The sequence below is a fragment of the Loxodonta africana genome, chromosome 25 (genome assembly GCF_030014295.1).
Source record: "Loxodonta africana isolate mLoxAfr1 chromosome 25, mLoxAfr1.hap2, whole genome shotgun sequence".
Lineage (NCBI taxonomy): Eukaryota > Metazoa > Chordata > Mammalia > Proboscidea > Elephantidae > Loxodonta > Loxodonta africana.
This window is the reverse complement of record NC_087366.1, coordinates 38641533-38663413: the sequence shown is the minus strand read 5'-3', so window position 1 is coordinate 38663413 and position 21881 is coordinate 38641533.

Sequence of the window (21881 nt, the reverse complement as noted above, 5' to 3'; positions counted from 1 at the left end):
TCGCCAGCCCCTGCAAGCTACATGAATCAGGAGAAAACTTGTGGTCTTGCCTGCCGACCTTGGGGATTCCTCAACCATCACAACCTATGAGTGGGATCCCTGCTCTCCAACCTGCTCATCTTGGATTCACCAGCTTCTGAGGTTCCATGAATTGGGAAAGGACTCTACCCTGATCCAACAACTTGGGATGTTCCAACCCCTAAAATCGCGTGAGCTGTTTCCTTAATATAAATCTCTCCATATATATTTCTATGCATTACTGGTTTTACTTCTCTAGAGAATCCAGCCTAAGACAGCGCCTCGGAAGAATGTCCTGATAAGCTACTGAAAAATCAGCCATTGAATTTTCGGTGAGGTCGCCATGACTCAGAATTAACTCAACAGCAACTGTTGAGTTTTGGTTTAAGAAAGGCCAGGGCCCAATTATTGACAGTATCACTAATCTGTTTCTGAAGTACTTTTAGCTGAAGCGAGTTAAAAGAGATTTTGATCCCTTTTAAGAAGTTCCATTTCTATTATGTCAGTAGGTGTTTAATTTGTTAATAATACTTAACGACTTTCCCCCCAAATAAGTTTAGTTTCTGTAACGCTACTGACGCCCAATCATCTCCAGGGTGTCAACCACTTTCCCTTACTGTTCTGCCTTCCGTCAGGACTCTCAATCCAGCAATATAATAATAGAAGGAATAAATAATATGAAACCTGGAATCACTGACATCGCACGTAATTCTCTGTTAATATACTCCTATACCAAGCCCAACCCAAACCCATTGCTCTCGAGTCGATTCCATGTGTTACCACATAGAACTGCTTCCTAGCGTTTTCTTAGTCTAATCTTTCCAGGGAATCTCTGGGTGGTACAAACGGTTAAGCACTTGACTACTAGCATTTTATAAAAAGAGATAAAGGGGAATAATCTTCAAGGGAATTATTTATTTAAACCTAGAGATGTAGGCATCAGGATTGGAGGAAGACTCGACAACCTGCATTATGCAGATGACACAACCCTGCTTGCTGAAAGTGAAGCACTTACTGATGAAGGTCAAAGACCACAGCCTTCAGTATGGATTACACCTCAACATAAAGAAAACAAAAATCCTCACAACTGGACCAATAAGCAACATCAAGAAAAATGGAGAAAAGATCATTTTACTCGGATTCACAATCAACGCCTGTGGAAGCAGCAGTCAAGAAATCAAACGATGCATTGCATTGGGCAAATCTGCTGCCAAAGACCTCTTTAAAGTGTTAAAAAGCAAAGATGTCACCTTGAAGACTAAGATGCGCCTGACCTACGCCGTGGCGTTTTCAATCATAACAACGATTGTGAGGATGGCACAGGACAGGGCATTTGATTTTGAGTGTTACACAGAGTTGCTGTGAGTTGGAACCAACTCAGAAGCACCTAATAAGAATGACAACTAGAGTTACACTAGGCATACAACTCTCTTCTTACTAGGTAACTGAATAAAAAGGGTATTTGGGAATTCTAGCCAATGTTATTTGGATACCTGTAAAATTAAGTGGATTCAATTCATTAAGTTCTATTGATATACTGAGCCTGGAGCCTTCAGGGATAACAATTTTTTGTCAAGTGTAAGTACCTTAAACTTTACTAACTAAATTGAGCTCAGCCAGCTATAGATTATAGAACAGTGGCTCTCAATATAAAATCTGAGGACCGTGAGGGGTGCCTGATACTTTTTCAGGGGGTCTCCAAGGTCCTCTCTTTTCTAACCACCTATCTCTGTGAAGCTGTATTTTCTTCGTATTCTTCAACCAAAACGACATATCACAGCAGACTGAGTATCAAACCAGATGTGAGAATTCTGTTGTCTTCTACAAAGCCAAACATTAGGAATTGGCAAAAAAATGCCATTCTTCTCACTAATTTTTTTATTTTTCAATAAAAATGTTACTTACGTTAACACATAGTGGGTTTGTTATTGTTTTGAATTAATTATAAAGAAATTGTACAATTATCAGTTTTAATTTCTAAATGTGGTAAATATTGGTAGGTATAATCTACATGTACAAAAGCTCTTCCAAGTCCTCATTCATTTTTGAGCTTCCAAGTCTGAGAACTGCTGACGTGGAATGACTCCATGACCAAATAAACAAAGCCTGCTCTTTAACATTTCCGGTCCAGAGGGTTAGCCTGGAAACATTTGCACATCTTCCTGACTAAGTGTGTTTAAAACCAAAAAAACCAAACCCAGTACCGTCGAGTCGATTCCGACTCATAGTGACCCTATAAGACAGAGTAAAACTGCCCCATAGTTTCCAAGGAGCGCCTGGTGGATTCAAACTGCCTACCCACTGGTTAGCAGCCATAGCACTTAACCACTATGCCACCACGGTTTCCCAAGTGTGTTTAAAACACCATTAAATGCTGGTTCCTTTCTTTCTTCTTTCTTGCCTCCTTTTTAGTAGAAAGAGACAACTTCAAGAACTTAAAAGAATCATATCTTTCTTTATGAGGCTGTATATTTTTAAAATGGCAAACTTAGACTTATTCTACACTTAAGTTATGTAAGTACCAAACACAGCTAACGAAGTTATGGCCAGGGCCTATCATATTTAAGATCTTTCATTTCTACAACAAAGGTAATTAATAATACCTCTTTTTTCTTTAAATGAGAAAAAGATTAAAACATCCATGTTATACATTCCTCAGATCACGAGCACACCCAGATGATAGTGTATCATGGTATTTATTGAAGATTTCAAGTTTGGGAAGGTTTACTTGACATTTTTCTACAACTTATGATTTCATTTTCTATCAGTTTCTAATCAACATTCCACTACTCAACAGAAAATTTTCTGTGCACCCCAAACATCAGATTATTGTTATTGCTGTTGTGTGCCATGAAGTTGATTTCAACTCATATCAACCCTATATGACAGAGTAGAACTGCCCCATAGGGTTTCCAGGGCTGTAATCTTTACAGGAGCAGATCATGAGGTCTTTTCTCCCATAGAGCCGCTGGTGGGTTCGAACAGCCGTCCTTTCAGTTACCAGCCAAGCATTTAACTATTGTGCCAGCAGGGCTTGTTTTTACAGTGTAGGGTGTCTCTTAAACCAATCACTTCTGAGATAGAAAAAGCAAATTAGGCACAGAAGCAAGGAAGGACAGATGGGGAAAGGTAAGATGCCGGGCCACATGAAGACCACCAAGGAACTGAGGAAAAAAAGCTGCAAAGAGCCAAGGACTCAGAGCCAACAGAGAGAGAGAGACTTACCCTACAGCCGATACCCTGAATTCAGACTTCTAGCCTCCTAAGCTGTGAGAAAATAAATTTCTGTTTGTTAAAGCCACCCACTTGTGGTATTTCAGTTATATGAGCACCAGATAACTAAGACAGACACTAACCTAACGGTTGGTGGTTCAAGTCAACCAAGAGGCACCTCGAAAGAAAGGCCCAGATCTATTTCTGAAAAATCAGCCATTGAAAACCCTGTGGAAGACAACTCTACTCTGCCAACCATGAGGTCTCCAAGTCAGGGGTGAGTTGAGGACAGCTGTTTTTTTTATGATTATTCTATACTAATGAACCATATAAAGCTAAAAATGCCTGACTCATAAATGATCCACGTGAACAGTAATCCGGGTAGCTCTTTCCAAGAAACCCTTCCCAGAGGAAGGCATTTGCCAGTTTAGAACACCAATTCAAACACAGCAAGCACTGCCCTTTTATAATACAGAGCACTAACAGAATGTCCAAAGCTCGTCCACTTACTCGGAAGATGTCCTTGTTGTCACTATTGCCATAGGGAACAGGAGAGGCAACTGGGTAGCAAGTACAGCTCGGTCCTCCTCCCTTTCCACCTAAAGAAACCCTACTTATTCTTCAGCTGTCAATGGAGGAAACATGGTGCCCTTTAGGGACAGCAAATGGCTTGGCAGAGGAGCTTCCACTCCTCCCTCCATGCAGACATCTCCATCTGATCTTTGCACTCTTTTCTCCAAACTCTTCTCTAAAAGATTGTTCCAGGTGGTCCCTGCCAATTGATAGGAGCTGGCCTATCAGATGGAAGCCAGCTCCTAGGAGAGGGCCTGGGAGCACTGTGGATTCCTGACAAGATACCCCCTTGCCCTCCACCCAAACTCATAGCTTCACTGCTACTATCTGAGGCCATCAGGACTAATCTCATTTGGCTATTTATTATTATTGAAAATTTCACACATGCAAAAGTTGAGAGAATTGTACAATGTGCCCTATTGTACCTATCACCCAACGTCAACAATTACCAACCCATGGCTAATCTTGCTTCCTCTGTAACTTCACATTGTACCTCCCCCAGACTGTTTTGAAACAAATCCCAGACCTATCATTTAACCTCTAAATACCCTGGGATATATTTTTAAAAAGTAAGGAATCCCCTTTAAAAATGCAACCATAATACTATCATCCAAACCAAATGCTTTTCCATCAAGTCAATTCCAACCCATAGCGGCCCTACAGGACGGAGTAGAACTGCCCCATAGGGTTTCCAAGGAGTGGCTGGTGGATTTCAACTGCCTCCAGGGCAACAATACTATCATCACTCCCTCCCAAATTCAACAGTAATTCCTTAAATCCCTTTTTATATCAGTCTCCACTACCAGTAAAATTAGTTGCTTTCTAGACTGTTCCAACTCATAGAGACCTTATAGGCAGAACATAACTGCCCATAGGATTTCCAAGGCTTATTAAACTTTATGTAAGCAGACTGCAGGCTGCCGCATTTTTCTCCTGCAGAGCAGGCTGGTGGGTTGGAACCACCAGCCTTTTGGTTGACAGCTGAGTGATTAACCACTGTACCACCAGGGCTCCTTAAGCCTTCACTCAAACTCACCAATTCTGACTGATAGAAACTCTATAGGACAGAGTAGAACTGCCCCATAGAGTTTCCAAGGAATGCCTGGTGGATTCAAACTGCCAACCTTTTGGTTAGCAACCATCGCTCTTAACCACTACGCCACCAGGGTTTCCCAGGCTCCACTAGGAGCTCAGAATTCCCAGGTCACACCCTTCATCCCACAGGCTTTCATCTACAGAGGGAGCAAATACTGCAGCCTTTTCCACCAACACTCTGTATTCCCCTTCCTTACTTAACTGTTCTTAGCACTTGGCACCGCCTAGCATACTAAATACTTCTGTCTGTCTTCTCCTACTAGAAATGAGCTCCACGAAGGCAAGACTGTTCGTCTGATTGATGTTATGCTACCCATTAGAACTCACGATGGCGGAAATGCACTTCTCTACGTGCTGTGTCCAGTACGGAGCCACTTGCCACATGTGGCTATTGAGCACTTGAAATACAGCCAGTGCAACTGAGGAACTGAATTCTAAAGTTGTATTTAATTTTAATCCATTTAAATTTAAACACATGTGGCTAGTGGCTACTATATTTGAGCAGTGCAATTCCTGGCATATCATCTGCACTCAATAAATATTTGTTACATGAATAAAACCTACTTGCCACCTTTGTTACAGGTGAAAGAACGTGAGTTTTGGAATCAATAGACTTTTTTTTTTTTTTGACCTGGCTAATTTAGTTGTTTTACTAGTTCCTATGTTTTCTTTTCTTGAATGTTTAGTACATCTTTGTCCAAATGTGAGCTTCTTTAGGGTCAGTGCCAGGTCATTTTTATCATTGTATTGCCGATGTCATGTGCCTATATATACATTAGAAAAAGAGTCTAGTTAACAAGTATATTTGCATGTATTTTATGAATGAGTGAGGGAATAAATGTATGAAAAGACGTGTATAGTCATCCAAAACAACCACTCCTTTATTACATAAGGGAAGCAATTTACTGGTAATTTCTCCATTTGAAAATGCTATGTGGATATTTATAACAGAAAGATGTCTAACAATTTTTTTTTCTATAAATTCAAGTTGACAGCATCCTTGGTGTCAAAATTTTTTTATTAAAATTGCTATACTGACCAATGAACTTGAAAGTCTCCCACCATATCATTACAAAAAAAAAAAAGTACTTCCCATATTTAAATGTATCTACTTTCATTTTTTTTTTACTTTCCATACACTTTGTTTCTTTTCCTTTTTCAAAAAGTGTGTTAACTAACTGTGATGACAGGTGTTTCCCTACAAAAATGTGAAAATTAATTGATATCATTTAGCACTATCATTGGAAAAGAGGGCTTCAAATCCATCTTGTTTATAACAGGAAGTAAAAAGTCGTAATCAAATACTCAGGGGACTCACAACTTCATCTGGCAACCTAATTTTCGAGATGCTTAAATGATTCTTTTTATCCATGAGGGATGTATGCATGCATTTAATCAGGACCACACAGCCCACGGAAACCCTGGTGGTGTGGTGGTTAAGAGCTACCGCTGTTAACCAAAAACTTGGCAGTTCGAATCCACCAGGTGCTCCTTGGAAACTCTATGGGGTTGTTCTACTCTGTGCTATAGGGTCGCTATGAATCGTAATTGTCCTGACAGCAATGGTTTTTGTTGTCGTTGTTGTTTTTGGTTTACACAGCTCACTGTTCAAACAAACAATTCCTAATCTACGAGTATTGTTAGTTGCTTCAATTCGATTTTGACTCATGGCAACATACCTCATGCGTGCAGAGTAGAACTGTTTCATAGGGTTTTAAAGGATGGAACCTTTCAGAAACAGATCAGCAGGCCTGTCTCCCAAAGAGCCTCTGGATGGGTTTGAATGACCAGCCTTTCAGCTCATAGTCCAGCGTTTAACCATTTGCACCGCCCAGGGAGAAATCAGTCTCCTTATTTAGTACTCCATCAAACGTACTATTTAGTTATTTATCAAGCAAATTTAGGTTAATGATTTCTTAAAAGTTTGTAAAGAAAACAATCACAGACAATAAAGCTGTAACTGGACAAAATCTCATCATGGATCTAACATGTTGTCGTTGTTGTTAGATGCTGTTAAGTCAATTTCAACTCATGGAAACCCCATGTGACAGAGTAGAACTTTCCCATAGGGTTTCCTAGGCTGTAATCTTTATGGGAGGAGATTGCCAGGTCTTTTCTCCCGAAGAGCCACTGAGTGGGTTCAAACCACCAACCTTTTGTTTAGCAGCTGAGCGCGTAACCATTTGTGAGCCCAGGGCTCCTTGAATCTAACATATGAGAATGCAAATAAATCCTTATGGAGCCATTCTGTTTCTACATTTATAAATAATTAATAACAAAGCGTAAATTATAATGGTCTGGAATTAAGTGACGATGAGTAATTCTTTGTTTTATCAACTCTCAGAATCGATTACATTATTAGGTTCTTGAGTTTGTCTTGTTTTGCTTTTAATATACCAAGTTTAAACCAATCACCTTGGGCCTGTAAAATCTCACCTTCCCAGAGTAGAATTATAAAGGTCAACGCGAGACTGTCAGTAGACACTAGTCAAGTGGGCACCTCAATTAACAGCAGGCTGGATGCACATTCAGGAGCACTGTCAAGTGTCCCTTCCATTAAATAAACAAATAAATCACAGATATTTGTTCCAGGCTCAAAACAAGGACTCAGAGATTAAAAAAAGAACAAAAGATCATTCTCTTTCTGGACGGCAAAACCTGGATAATTTAGTAGAACAAGGCATCACTTGGTATTACCGACCAATAGAATTTAAGAATTTAGAAACGTTAGAGAAAATAAGGAAGAAAATGGAATTGAAGATGATAACCAAATTGTTGAACTATATTGATACCGAAGAAAGGCAGTTGATCTAAAACTGTCAATCCTTGGTTTCCAAAACATATCGTTTACACTCTAGATCCCAATTAAATATATGATTAAAACATACAAACTTGTTTTACAAATTGACCTGCTTTATACCAGTATAAGGTATTCTTCTTCAACGTTAAGACAATTAACCCAAAATTCCGCTGTTTATATGTTATGTGTTTATCAAGCCCTGACTGTTAGATACATCAGGAATCACATTATTCTATTAATGTGTCCTATTTTTTTTTTTTATTAATAGATCCATTAATAAGGCATGGTCCCTGACCCCAAATATTCAATCAAAAAAAAGACTAACAATACGCAAATAGGAAAAAAAAAAGCAATCAGTAAATCACAGAAGAGGACATAAAACTAAGTCCCCAGCCGCACATTAATAGTTTCATAGGACTTGGTTACAGTTGGAGAAGATTCCATGGAGAAAATGGTGGTTGACGTAGGCCTTAAGAGGTGGCTGAGATTTGCATGGTTTGTTTCCCCGATAAAATGACAAGATTGAAAATTCCTCAAAGGATTAATCCACCATGAGCACTTTCTTTGTATCCCTCTGACCCTCACTGTGCTGCTGAGTACACATTTACTGAAGGGAATCACCACCGCCATGAAAATGTAAGTGTATTTTGCATCAATGTAACAACATGGGGCCTCCACTGACACACCCTTAACAGACCTCTCCTGACTATCAGAACACTTCTTCCTCCTTAGGATACTCCCCGGACACCTGGGCCAAATATGACTATCTACAAATTAGTTCCCTTTTCTATTCTTGCATTTTGCCAGGCCTTTCCAACGCCAGTGGATAACCTACCCTACTATGTATGAGAGTGCTGCTCTCGGCTCAATTACATCAAGTCTAAAGAAGAGAACTTGTCTTCTAATATTAGTGACCACTCGACACGTCACATAAAAACTCATTAGAGAGCCTTCAAGAACTAGATACATTCTTTACTCATTCATAAATACATCTGGCAATCATTTAACTTTCTATGGGAAGAGAAAGGAATTACCATTTATATGGTAGCTTCTATGTCAGGCACTTAAAGCACATTAACTCTTTTAATCCTCACAACAACGACATAAAGCAAAAGTATTTTTATTTCCATGTAACTGATGAAGAAATCAAGAGTCAGAGTTCAAGTAGCTCACCGATGGTCACAGCTGTATGTGACAGAGCTAGACTTAAACTTTGACCTTCAAGACTCTGTGTTCCTTTCACAATAGCCCGTGTTCTGCACATTATTATGTTGAGTAAGTATGGCTATTAACCACATGTTTATTGAAGTCTTATTTTGACCTCTGTTCATGGACTACAAAAGCAGTGCCACTTCTGCTCTCAAGAAGATCACCATTTAGTGTGGTAGAGGCACAGTTAAGCAGGCAACAATTTAGTGTCCCAGACCTGCTGCCATGGGGGCAATTCCAACTCACACTGACCCTAAAGAACAAAGTAGAACTGCCCCATAGGGTTTCCAAGGACTCAAACTGCCGACCTTTTGGTTCGTAGCCATAGCTGTTAACCACTACCCCACCAGGGCTTCCTGAGAATATAAAAGAACCAGTTGCCATGGAGCTGAGTCTGACTCATGGTGACCCGATGTGTGTATCAGAGTAGAACTCTACTCCATAGGGCTTTCAGTGACTGATTTTTCAGAAGCAGATTGCTAAGCCTTTCTTCCGAAGTGTGTCTGAGTGGATTTGAACTTCCAATCTTTTGGTTAGCAGCTGATTGGACTAACCGTTTGTACCATCTAAGCATTCCAAGAATATAATTTGCCCAATATAACTAGCCAGATGTTAATAGTTCAGTGTGTATTTTTTAAAAGTCTATTAATTCAGCATTAGAAACATGGAGTCAAGCAAAGTTAACCAAGCTTCTTTACGACTTCGCAGATTCGTCAATGTGCTAACATGCACTATAAAATCTCCAGAAGGTGAGTATAATGTGTTTTTCAGACTTATTGACCATGCATTTTTGTGGAGAATACCCCTGGTGTGGGATAACATGATGGCCAGGGCTATGACAGGCAATGCTATGACACAGGATACTCTGGGGACAAAGAGTCCAAGCCACTATTGAGGAACCAGGGCCAGTATCTCCAATGGAGAAAAGCCTAAATGTGGAATCGAACGCCTGCAGATTAAGAGTTGGCCAGACAAGCAAGCGCGGGGTTGAACAGAGTGAACAGCAGGGTGAAGGCCCAGCACCACAACAGCGTGTCATCGGGGCTATGAATAATACCTACAGTTCCTCAAGGAGAGCACGGTGCCATCAAAGCAAAAGTGGATTAAATGGCAAGGAGGTTGGACATTAACATAAACTCACTGCCCTCTAAGGTTCCATCCAATATTTCCAGTTGCTGTTGTCAATTGGATCCCGTATAGAGCATCGTGAAAGAGCACAATCTCAGGGCAGACATTCTTTACTAGTTAAGCTAAACTACTAGTTGGTTTTTAGAAGGCTTCAGGGGATATTTTTAGTTTAAGGTTCAAAGATTATCTCAGGGCAATAGTTTCAGCAGTTATTTCAGCCTCTATGGCTCCAGGTAGTCTGGATTCCATGAGAATTTGAAAATCTGTTCTACATTTTTCCCCCTTTTGATTGGGATTCTTTTATAGATTCTTTGATCTAAATATTCAGTAATGGAAATTTTAATGAGGTTTCTTCCTATACAAAACTAGAAATATCCATCTTCAATTTCAAATCAAGCCATCCACTCTTTTCCTTAGACAAAATTCCAAAATCAAACCAATTTTTCCTGTCTCTAGTTTAAAACACCATTGTCCCAGGATAGTTCTCAGCTTTGTGTATTAATTTACTTCACTTCCACACATCTATCAGGGAGTTTAACTTGAGGAAACTAAAAGAAACAATTGTCACCACAGTCAAGCCCAAGTCCGTAAGGGCCCCTGAGGTTTGGAATACACCTGGCCCCTGGTGGCATCTGAGACTTGGTAAAAAACAGTAGAAAAGTTTGCACAGTGCTGAAGTGCTCTTCCTGTTATTCTCAACAATGGGGCATTCTTCACCTTCCTTTCTGACAAGAAAAGAGGAAATTTTCCCAGTTGCCATCGAGTCAATTCTGACTCGTGGCAATCCCATGTGGGTCTGCGTAAAACTGTGCTCCATAGGGTTTTCAGTGATGGGCTTTTCAGAAGTAGATCACCAGCCCTTTCTTCTGAGGTGTCTCTGGGTAAACTCAAACCGCCAACCTTTCAGTAAATAGCCAAGCACGTTAACCATTTGCACCTCCCAGGGATTCAACAGAGGAGCTTACCCAACCATTTAAAAACCTAATTTCATTCAGAAAGCCAATGTGAAGAGAGTCTGAGGAAAAACATATACACGAATGATATACTTTAAGCAATGGACATTATGTATACCGAAGTCTATAAAACTTCCCTCTAGAGACAGGAAGGAAATCCAAATTCAAACAGAACACCACTGAATTCTTCCATTTAGGACCTACACTGTTTTCAGAAAGCTAGGTAAGCTGGCTGGGAGTGTTTCACTGACCAGGCAAAACCAAAAATAAGCTACAACTTACTTTCCTTAGCCAACAGTTCTTCAAGCCTTTAGAGGAAAAAGCTCATCATGGAATCACCACAGATCTCTGGCTGCCTGTACCAGCCTCATTTTGTCAGCAGCTCTTCAGCAAAGCACTGAATTACTGCCTTATCATTGCATGAGATCTCTTGTTTGTGTCTCTGTGAAGCAACAAAACAGCCCCACCAGGAGTGTTCAGAAATGTGAAGCCAAGTTGAGGAGAAACCTAGAATCTTATTTGTATAGAAAACTGCACAATTCGTAATCCAGCAGTCCTGTGACTGCTTCCCCCCAGGGAATGGTTTGAGGTGAGCAATGCTATCTTGCGACTGTAGTGGAGCCCAAAGCCCCTCTGCCTGGCTGCAGCTCTTACTCCCACGCATCTTCCTCTTAAATCACATTTATGGATTTACGACAAAGCTGGGTTCCAAGGTCATCTACTGTCTAAGTCTTTACATCCGTTCTTCAGAATGGCAATTTTTGTAAGTGCTAAGCACCAAGCCAGAAAATTCAAAAAGCGATATCATTATTTGAATCTTTTTCTCAGAATCAAAAAAACACTCTTGGTCCAGTATTGAAACAGTATTTCTGCAGTAGAAGACTATTTCTTTACTTCTAATACAAACCTAGCCTTGGGCTGATTTAAATGAAAACTATGTAACAACTCAGAGAAGCATCATCTAAATTTATGATGTTCATTTTCTACCTATGGCCTAAAAAAAGGTTTTTTCAGGGTATCTGCAAACTTAGTGGAAAAACCAAATGATATTTATTGAATTGTGGTTTATAACCTTCAAGAATTATCAAAAAAAATTTTTTTCTTTTCTCTAAGACATCTCCCCTTTACTATCTATAACTCTTCCATGCCACTCAACACTAAATTCATTAACCCAAATGTTCTGCATCACTGCACCAGAATTATTTCATAGAAATATTATCGCCTAATTTGAACTGTCAGAATAATGATGAGTAATAAAGGCCAATCATTACTTACAACAACACAGATAATTTAAGTTTCAATTAAAGACTTGCGAGGGAACACACTGTCTCCTTTTCCACCCCCTACCAACTTGCTCCTTTTCTCCTATATATCCTGTCTCCATTAATAAGATCAGCATTGACCCAATTGCCATCACCAGAAACGTCTAACTCATTCTTCATTCATCCCTTTCCATCTCTCAATCTTTCCCCAGTCCAGCTCTTCATCATGTTGCCTTCTGTCCATTGTCGTTGTTGTTAGGTGCCATCGAGTCGGTTCCAACTCAAAGCAACCCGATGTACAACAGAATGCCTGGTCCTGAGCCATCCTCACAATCGTTGCTATGCCTGAGCCCACTGTTGCAGACACTGTCAATCCATCTTGTTGAGGGTCTTCCTGTCTTTCGCTGACCCACTACTTTACCAAGCATGATGTCCTTCTCCAGGGACTGGCCACGTCCAAAGTACGTGAAATGAAGTCTTTCCATTCTCACTTCAGAGGAGCATTCTGGTTGTACTTCTTCCAAGACAGATTTATTTGTTCTTTTAGCAGTCCGTGCCATACTCAATATTCTTTGCCAACACCATAATTCAAAGGCATCAATTGTCAAAATGTCCCTCACATCTGTCTGCTCTTTATCCAGACTTTCTTCATCACCCACCCATAAAATAACCTAATTGATCTCCCTATTTCCACCCTCTCTACACCCTTGATGCACCTTTCTAAAACACAAATCTGACCCACACCTAGCATAGTGACTATTAGATACAACAGCAGTTGCCATCAAGTCTACTGCAACTCATGGTGCCCCCATGTGTGTCAGAGTAGAACTGTGCTCCATAGGGTTTTCAATGGCTGATTTTTCAGAAATAGATCACCAGCCTTTTCTTCCAAGACACGTCTTGGTAGACTTGAACCTCCAACTTTCCTCCAACCTTTCTGTTCGTAGCCTAGCGCGCTAACCGTTCACACCACTCAGGGCCTCCCCTAAGTAAACATCTGTTGGATCAATGGCCATGTCGTGTCTCATTGCTTAAAAACCTTTGATTCCATCCTTAGCCTTCCACCCTTAGCCCACCTCCATTTCCTAGAGCATCAACTGTAAGGATACTGTCTTCTCCATCACCAGTCATCTTAATGTTTTCGCACTAAGAGTAGCAGTAATATTTACACCTGAGCTAAAATATCATACCTCTCAAAATATTTTACAGTAAACCTCACTTAGCAGATGAGAAAACTGGGGCTTAATAACGAGAAAACACAGATAGATTGCAAGTAGCAAAATTTGAGCTATGGCCTGTTTGGACGAACTATCACTACCCTGCTTAATGCTCTAGTATAACAGGAAACACCATTTAATTTGGATCATTCTGAGTTACGTTTATAAATAACCATCCAAAGAGCATTTTGAGGGGTGTGCTGTGCATGGCTAAAAGTCATTTCCTATAGAGTCAAAACACTTTCTAAAAGTTGGGGTGGCTGCCCCTGTTAGGGTAATTACCCACTCTGACATGCCCATTACTTAAGCAGGTACCTACCCACTTTGTGTTTTATGTAAGTAATAATGCCTTGTGAGAGAATCAGGCTTTGGTCTCTGGATAGTTCTGCCAGTTGCAGAACTGCACCTGAATACTAATTTCTTAACAGCAAAAAAAAAAAAAAAAAAACCCAGTCCTGTTGAGTCGATTCCGACTCACAGAGACCCTTAATTACTTAGCTTAAAATTTAAAATCAGGCTCAGTACAATCCTAAAGCAAAATTAAATAGCCCCTAAAACTATTTTCCTGACAGAACCATTATTCCTAGGCATAAAATTAATCAAAAGTAGAAACCTAGAGGAAAATGAATTAACCCAACCTATTTTCTCCTGTGATTCATGGGTATTTGTTAAATCTCACCTTCAAAATCCTAACCCTGAGATCTAAAAGAAGAGAGGCTACCAAAATAAAACTAAAACCACTGAGCTAAACCCTGGTCCCTCATGTTAGCAAATTAGAATTCTCTTCTTTCAGCTGCACACGGAATTAAGTGGACCCCTGACGATCAAAATCAAAATTAAAGCCTTTGAAGCCAAAATCTCTGGGATTTTCTATTAATTTCTCCAGACATGCAATCCAGGAGGATTCCCAGAATCTTCCAGTAGATATCCTCAAGAGCTTCATCCATGCATTTTCACAGTCCCCAAATATATATATATTATTGAAAAACTATGCATTGTACCATAGGTTCAGTATTTCCATTTGCCTGTTTTCTACTTAGAGTGTTTTCTTTCATACAATGACAGAGGTGACTCTTCAGATTATGCTATGCGTAAAAAAAAAAAAAAAAAAACCCACCTTTCCAACTACCAATCCAAGACAAGTACCTGCCTTACCTGTATTCAGGGGTTTTCCACACGCCAGGCATTGGGGTAAGCACTAAAAACCAAAAAGTCGATTCCGACTCATAGCGACCCTATAGGACCGAGTAGAACTGCCCCATACAGTATCCAAGGAGCACCTGGTGGATTCAAACTGCCGACCCTTTGGTTAGCAACTGTGGCACTTAACCACTACGCCACCAGGGTTTCCTAAGCACTAAAAAAAAAAAAAATTTAAGGATATAAAAATGGAAAGAATGCAACAATCGGTCTCAGCCTTGTCCAGAAGCTTACTTTCCAAGAACCTTCTATCCTTATGACTCCTCTCCATCAATAACATTGCTATTTTGAGGGTTAAGCCACAGTTCAACACGAAATTAAATGCTATCTTTATTTGCAGGCTTCTTAATTTCAACTTTCCAAGAAGCCGTGATCACAGACGTGGAGGCGTATAGTAACGGTCAAGAGCACAAGCTTCAAAATCAGATGGGTCTTGTTCAAGTTGCAACTCGGCTACTTACACTAGTACGTCCTTGGGAACGTTAATAATGTCTCCAGGCCATAGGAAAGCAAAACATCAAAGACTAATAATGAGAACTCACTGTCCTAAGCAAGGACGTCCGGAGAACACTGAGCACTGAGCCTGGCACATATAAGGTCTTAGTAAACACTGCTGGTTGTTGTTGTTTTATTAAGTTGAGTCTCTAAAATTTTTCAGAACACAAAACTCTGCTAATGAGCCTTCCTGGGTGGAAAGATGAGTCATGGTGTGAAAAACAGCGACAATGTCTTATATATTTTGAAAATGTTGATGTCTATCTAACTAACCTACAAATTCACAACATCATCCAAGTAGCTTGTGTGCCATTTCATATGGAAAACAAGGTCATATGATGACCAAGGGTCAGTTATGAAATATCCTGATGTTACAATGAAATGAATGGAGAAATAGAAATAAAAAACCAAGACAACATATTGTGGTGTTCTATAGTAGGTGAGGGGGGAACCTCCAACAAGCTTCACAGGAAAATAACAAAGCCCTCCTCCACCCTTAACAGGAGTGAGATTTATAGTTGGTCCTGTTAAATGAATCTGTTGTTTTATTTTGTTTAGGGCACTTCATTTACAAGTATATTTTGGGGACCTAACTGTTAAATTTCACCAAAACACTCTCAGAAATAAACTAGCCGTATTAAGTACTTGTCACACCCCATTCTCTAGTTCCTTTAAAACTTTTTAATTTTCAAATATTTCAGGGATAGAGATAACCCACCCGCTAACTCGCTGCCGTCGAGTCGATTCCGACTCACAGCAACCCTACACGACAGAGTAGAACTGCCCCATAGAGTTTCCAAGGAGCACCTGGTGGATTTGAACTGCTGACCTCTTGGTTAACACCCATAGCACTTAACCACTATACCACCAGAGTTTCCGGGGATATAGATAGACATAGAAAATAATGCTTGACACCTTTTGAACAAAAATATCCAGATACTAAAAAGGTTTCCTCTCTCATGTTTGTTATCAATTATTGCCTTAGTTCTTGAGGTACCATATCCCAGTACATGGGACACTCTTAACACTCTATTATGCTATGAACAATTTCTCCTACTTGATTTGCTCACTCAAAAGAGAAAACCAACACAGAAGAAGCTACAGCTTAGGTCCAGAAGTAACCACAAAACACAAGAACCCGAAGAATTCATAAAATTTGGGATAGGGCACTGGATTTTCCAAAATTTGAAAAACAGGGTTAAAGGCAATCTTATCTAGATCCCTATTTAATACCTACCCAGGAGAAAACCCTGGAGGTGTAGTGGTTAAGTGCTACAGCTGCTAACCAAGAGGTCAGCAGTTCAAATCCACCAGGCGCTCCTTGGAAACCCTATCGGGCAGTTTTGCTCTGTCTTATAAGGTCACTATGAGTAGGAATCAACTTGACAGCAGTGGGATTTTTGTTTTTTTACGTACCTGGGTTGTTGCTATGAGTCAGAATTAACTTGACGGCAATGGGTTTATGTACCGGAGAGTCCCTGGGTGCTGCAAATAGTTAATGTGCTCAGCTTCTAACCAATGGGTTGGAGGTTCAAGCCTACCCAAAGGCACCTAGGATGAAAAATCAGCCATTGAAAACCCTGTGGAGTTCTACACTGACACCCATGGGTCACTGGTTTCCATGAGTTGTAACTGACTCAGTGGCAACTGGTTATGTACAAGGCACTTTCATTAACATCTCTCACCTTTCCAACAACCCTACTAAGTAGGTACAATTATCATTATACTTTAAAAGAGGAAATAGAAGCTCATAGTGACTTGTCCAAGACCACACAGCCAGAACCAAGATTCAAACACAAGCCCTAACTGGCTTCAAAACCCAAATCATTCCACTATTTCATGCTGCCTTTTCCAATAAATTTCCGCTTACGATTAACATCCTAAGAGTCACCCATAATCACCTGTTTTGATGAAAACCAATTGTTCAAAAAGAGAAAACAGAAAAGAGAAGTTGCTTTTATTAACTATCTTATTTATCCCACCACTTGATTTTTATTAGGCCTTGGACACTTCAGCCAAAGCCTTTTTGCATGCCCCCACATCCTCTCCACTGGCACAGTGGGTAAGTGATACGGCTGCTAACCAAAAGGTCGGCAGTTCAAATTCACCAGCTGCTCCTTGGAAACCCTATAGGGTAATTCTACTCTGTCCTCTAGGGTTGCTGTGGGTCAGAATCAACTCGACGGCAACAGGTTTGTTTTTTTGGTTTGCCATCTTCACTGCAATATACATGTGACACTGCTTGTGGGGAAGCATATTTCAGGATACAGTTATCATGTTATATCAGATTTCCAAGTCCTCTAACCACGTGGCTTCCTAACAATAACTAAGTCCAGCCTGAATGAAAGCCAGAGAGGGGTACCATCAGAAGGCCAAGGTCAAGTAAAGGTGGGCAGTGGAAGTCTTTTCATTAAAACACCATTGAAATTTGCCAGCATCATTTTATTGGTTATTATCCCAATACACCACCAGCTCTTTGTCAATTTGTTTTACTGTGGTAGCTTGATTGTTGCTATGATGCCGGATGCTATGCCACTGGTATTTCAAATACCAGCAGGGTCATCCATGGCGGATAGGTTTCAGAGGAGCTTCCAGACTAAGACAGACTAGCAAGAAAGGCCTGGTGATCTACTTCCAAAAAGTAGCCAATGAAAACCCTATGGATGACAATGGAATATTATTCGATGTAGTGCTGAAAGATAAGCACCCCAGGTCAGAAAAAAGGCACTCAAAATACACAGTGGCCACAACAATAGACTAGAGCATACAAAGTATTGTGAAGAGGATGCAGGACCGACCGGGTAGCGTTTCATCCTGTTGTGCATGGGGTCACCATGAGTCTGAGCCAACTCAATGGCAACATGCTAACAACAACATCCCAGCATAAGATCCCTTTACAGTAACTGACCATATGTTTGGTCTTTGCTATCTTCAGTTAAAACTCTGTGATTCTCTGATAGGCATAATGCTTCAGGGTTCCAAGACACTGAATTCACTGGATATGCAAGTCTGACAAATACCTAGTGAACAAAGACTATGTACCAGCCATTCCGTGAGAAGGATACACAAATGGTTAAGACATGGCTCCTTTAATCAAGGAGCTTATTTTACATTATATGTGCTTACCATGAGGCCAGCAGCAAACTTGAAGTAAAAAATTGGAATGAAATTTTAAAATGTGATCACTAATGAAATCCCCAAATGGTACAATTGCCTTCAAATTCAAATTGTTGAAGGTGTGAGATAGTCACTGTTTGGGCAGAACTAGGATGGATTTGTGAAGGGCTCAAGTTTAGATAAAAATGTGAAAGGAAGACAACAGTAAGCAACACAAAATTTGTGTATATCTTCCAGCTTGTCTGCATCCCCCATATTATCATAATATTTTATCTCATTGGATGTTACCCAAATAAATGCACACGCCTTTCCTCCCTTATAGTAACAGAAGCAGGAAAATTAACTACAATTAGCAAGACTAGCAAGGTTCTCACTTGTTCATTTAATTATTAAGCTAAATTAAAAATTGTTTTAAACTCCTTTTATCTTTCAACCAAAGAGAAAAATTTCTCAATCCCTCTTGGCATGCCCTTTAGGTATAAACATCCTCACCCAAGAATAAAGGGCATTCATCACAGCCCCCCAAATTTCAAAGCTGGTATGAAATCAATGGAAATTTAAGTTTAAAAGGCATTATGTTTGATGTTAAGGACCTCCAGTGGTGCAGGTGGTGCAACGGTTAAGTGTTTGGCTGCTAACCAACAGGTTGGCAGTTCGAACCCCCCCAGCAGCTCTGCAGGAGAAAGACCTGGTGATCTGCTTCCATAAAGATACAACCAAGAAAACCCTACGGGCCAGTTCTGCTCTGTCACATGCGGTCGCTATGAGTTGGAACTGATTTGATGACACACAGTAACAACGAAAACATATGCGATGTTAAACTAAATACAAATGGGTAATTGTTCTAGGTTTTAAACGGAAAGAAACTCCAAAGGAAATATGTCTCCAAACGATAATCACTTTTTAAAGACTCAACAGGATGATGAATCTGTTGTTTGAAATTCAGAAATTAAACTACTAGGACAGATGTGGGTAATCCTTAAAATACATGCTGTAAATAGATTAACACATTCTCCAAGTGAAAGAAAACTGGCAAGATGACAATTCAAAAAAGTTCAACTCCCGGTGGAGGGGACGAGAAATTTTTACTAGTGGACAGAAAGTTGTAAAAATATTTTAAGAGGATTTAAATTGTCACAATTGAACCAGCCAGGGTAGGTGGCTGGCAGTACAGCAAACTGCTATTAAGAAGCAGCGGATCCCATAAACAGTGGAAACTGTTTACCCTAGGAATGGGATTGCTATGTTATCTGCATAGTTGAAGTAGGTTCCCAGGAGAGCCCTGTCAGTGATTCTTGGAACTGCTTTCCCATGCATTCCTCTCTATGTCAACTGAGACAACTTTCTCCAACACACACACCACACTTGACATTCAGCACTGCCGTTTCCCAATAGCGCTGTGTGCGTTAGATAGCTTGGTGGCGTTGTTAGCTGCGTCAAGTCAGCCCCCGACTTATGGTGACCCATACATAAGGGAAAGAAACACTGTCCAGTCCTGCACCATCCCCATGAGTGGTTCTGGATCAGGCTGTTGTGGTCCATAGGATTTTCAGAATACATCACTTTTTTTTCACCAGGCCTTTTTTCCAAGACTGTCTTAGTCTAGAAGCTCTGTTGAAACTTGCTCAGCATCACAACAACACGCCAGCCTCCACTAAGTGGGAATCAAACCTGGGACTCGCACATGGAAGGCGAGAATTTTACCACCGAACCACCACTGCCTCATTTTAGATAGCTTGCTTATAGGTACCACACCCCAAATTAGAACACAGGATTCAAAACATCGGAATCAATGAAGTAAGGGTTTAAAATATGCTTTGACATCTCCCTAAATTTCCAAATGCTGACATCTTGTAAACTTTTTTTTACCTCTTCTAGAGAGATGGCTTTTTAGGAGAAGATTTAACAATTCAGTTTTCATTATGCCGACCACAACATCATATACCAAATTTGTTATCCAAATGGATGCTAATCTTAAATCCCTCCAGCAAAACCTATTGTTTCGAGTCAATTCTGACACACGGTAACCCTACAGGACAGAGTCGAGCTACCCCATAGGGTTTCCAAGGAGTAGCTGGTGGATTCGAACTGCTGACCTTTTGATTAGCAGCCTGAGCTCTTTACCACCGTGTCACCGAGGTCACTGTCTACTACCAGTATACCTATCTCTTGGCGTATTTTACTTTAGCTTTATTCTTATTCATACTGACATCTACGTTGTTTACTGAGACGCTGAAGCCTTAAAACATATTTTTATTTACTCAGACACAGTGGCAGCTGGAAGAGAAAATCCTCTCAACTTTAACTAATAATAGATCTTGATAGTCAGAAACCCCCACATTTAAAAATACAGCCAAGGCATATAATTTCTCCCTTAAGACTTCTATTTTCAGGCTAAGACGCATCCATTTCCTGGTGTTCCTTATTTTTTTTCTTCCCTGCCATCACCAGAATGGGCAGCGGGTGCTCTTTGGGGTCTTTGTTTAGATAAAAGAGTCATCAGGAAATAAAATATGGGATACATAGAGTTATCAGGGCAGCTAAGACTGCAGAGTGGTTGGAAAGGGGTTGTTTATATTGGGCGACAGGTCTGAAATCAGAGTCCCAAGGAACAGACCCTAAGAGGAGAATAGTGTAGGAGGAAGCAATACAGCAGGCGGAGGAAGCCATCAAGGGGGCCATGGGAGACCAAAGTCCTTGATCCTACAGAGGAACTCTGCGGTATAAGTTCTGACTTGGAGACATCCCAACTAGCTAATGGAGCTGAGCTTTCATGATCCCATACTGGGCAGTTATGGGGAGGGGAGAGCTGTAATGGGGATATAAACTAGCAGGCAAGAGCTGCTGTAGGCAAAGCAGCTCAAGGAATCACCTCAAAAAAGGGCAGCAGGTACATACATGTGGAAATAATAGCTCTCCAAAGTTGGGGAGGGGACCAAAACCACAACCAAACCTGTTACCGTCGAGTCGATTCCGACTCATAGTGAGCCTATAGGACAGAGTAGAACTGCCCCATAGTGTTTCCAAGGAGCACCTAGTGGATTCAAACTGCTGACCTTCTAGTTAGCAGCTATAGCACTTAACCACTACGCCACCAGGGTTTCCAGGGAGAGAATGGGACTTACCAAAAAGTAAAATGGGATTTGATGGAATCTGGTGCTGCTATGGAGCCCTGGGGGGAACAAAACATTAACACACTCAGCTGCTAACTGAAAGGTTGTCAGTTCAAGTCTACCCAGGCTTTTCTTCTGAGGCACCTCTGGGTGGACTCAAGCCTCCAACCTTTTGGTTAGCAGCCAAGCACATTAATTGTTTGTACCATCTAGAGACTCTAAATCTATCTTGAGCTGGTGAACTTTTCAGTCAGGGGGCTGATACAGCCTTTGTCAGCGTGCAGCCAGTGAGGCCATGAAGCCAGGAAGACACCACCTGTAGGAATTGTTTCCGTCTTTATTAGAGATAACAGAGAGGTACCTATAACTTGGAATCCTCTCCCCTTACACAGCTTCCAGGAAAAAACAAAACTGTCAATACCAAAACTAAACCCATTGCCATCAAGTCTATTCCGACTCACAGTGACCCTATAGAGCAGAGTAAAAGC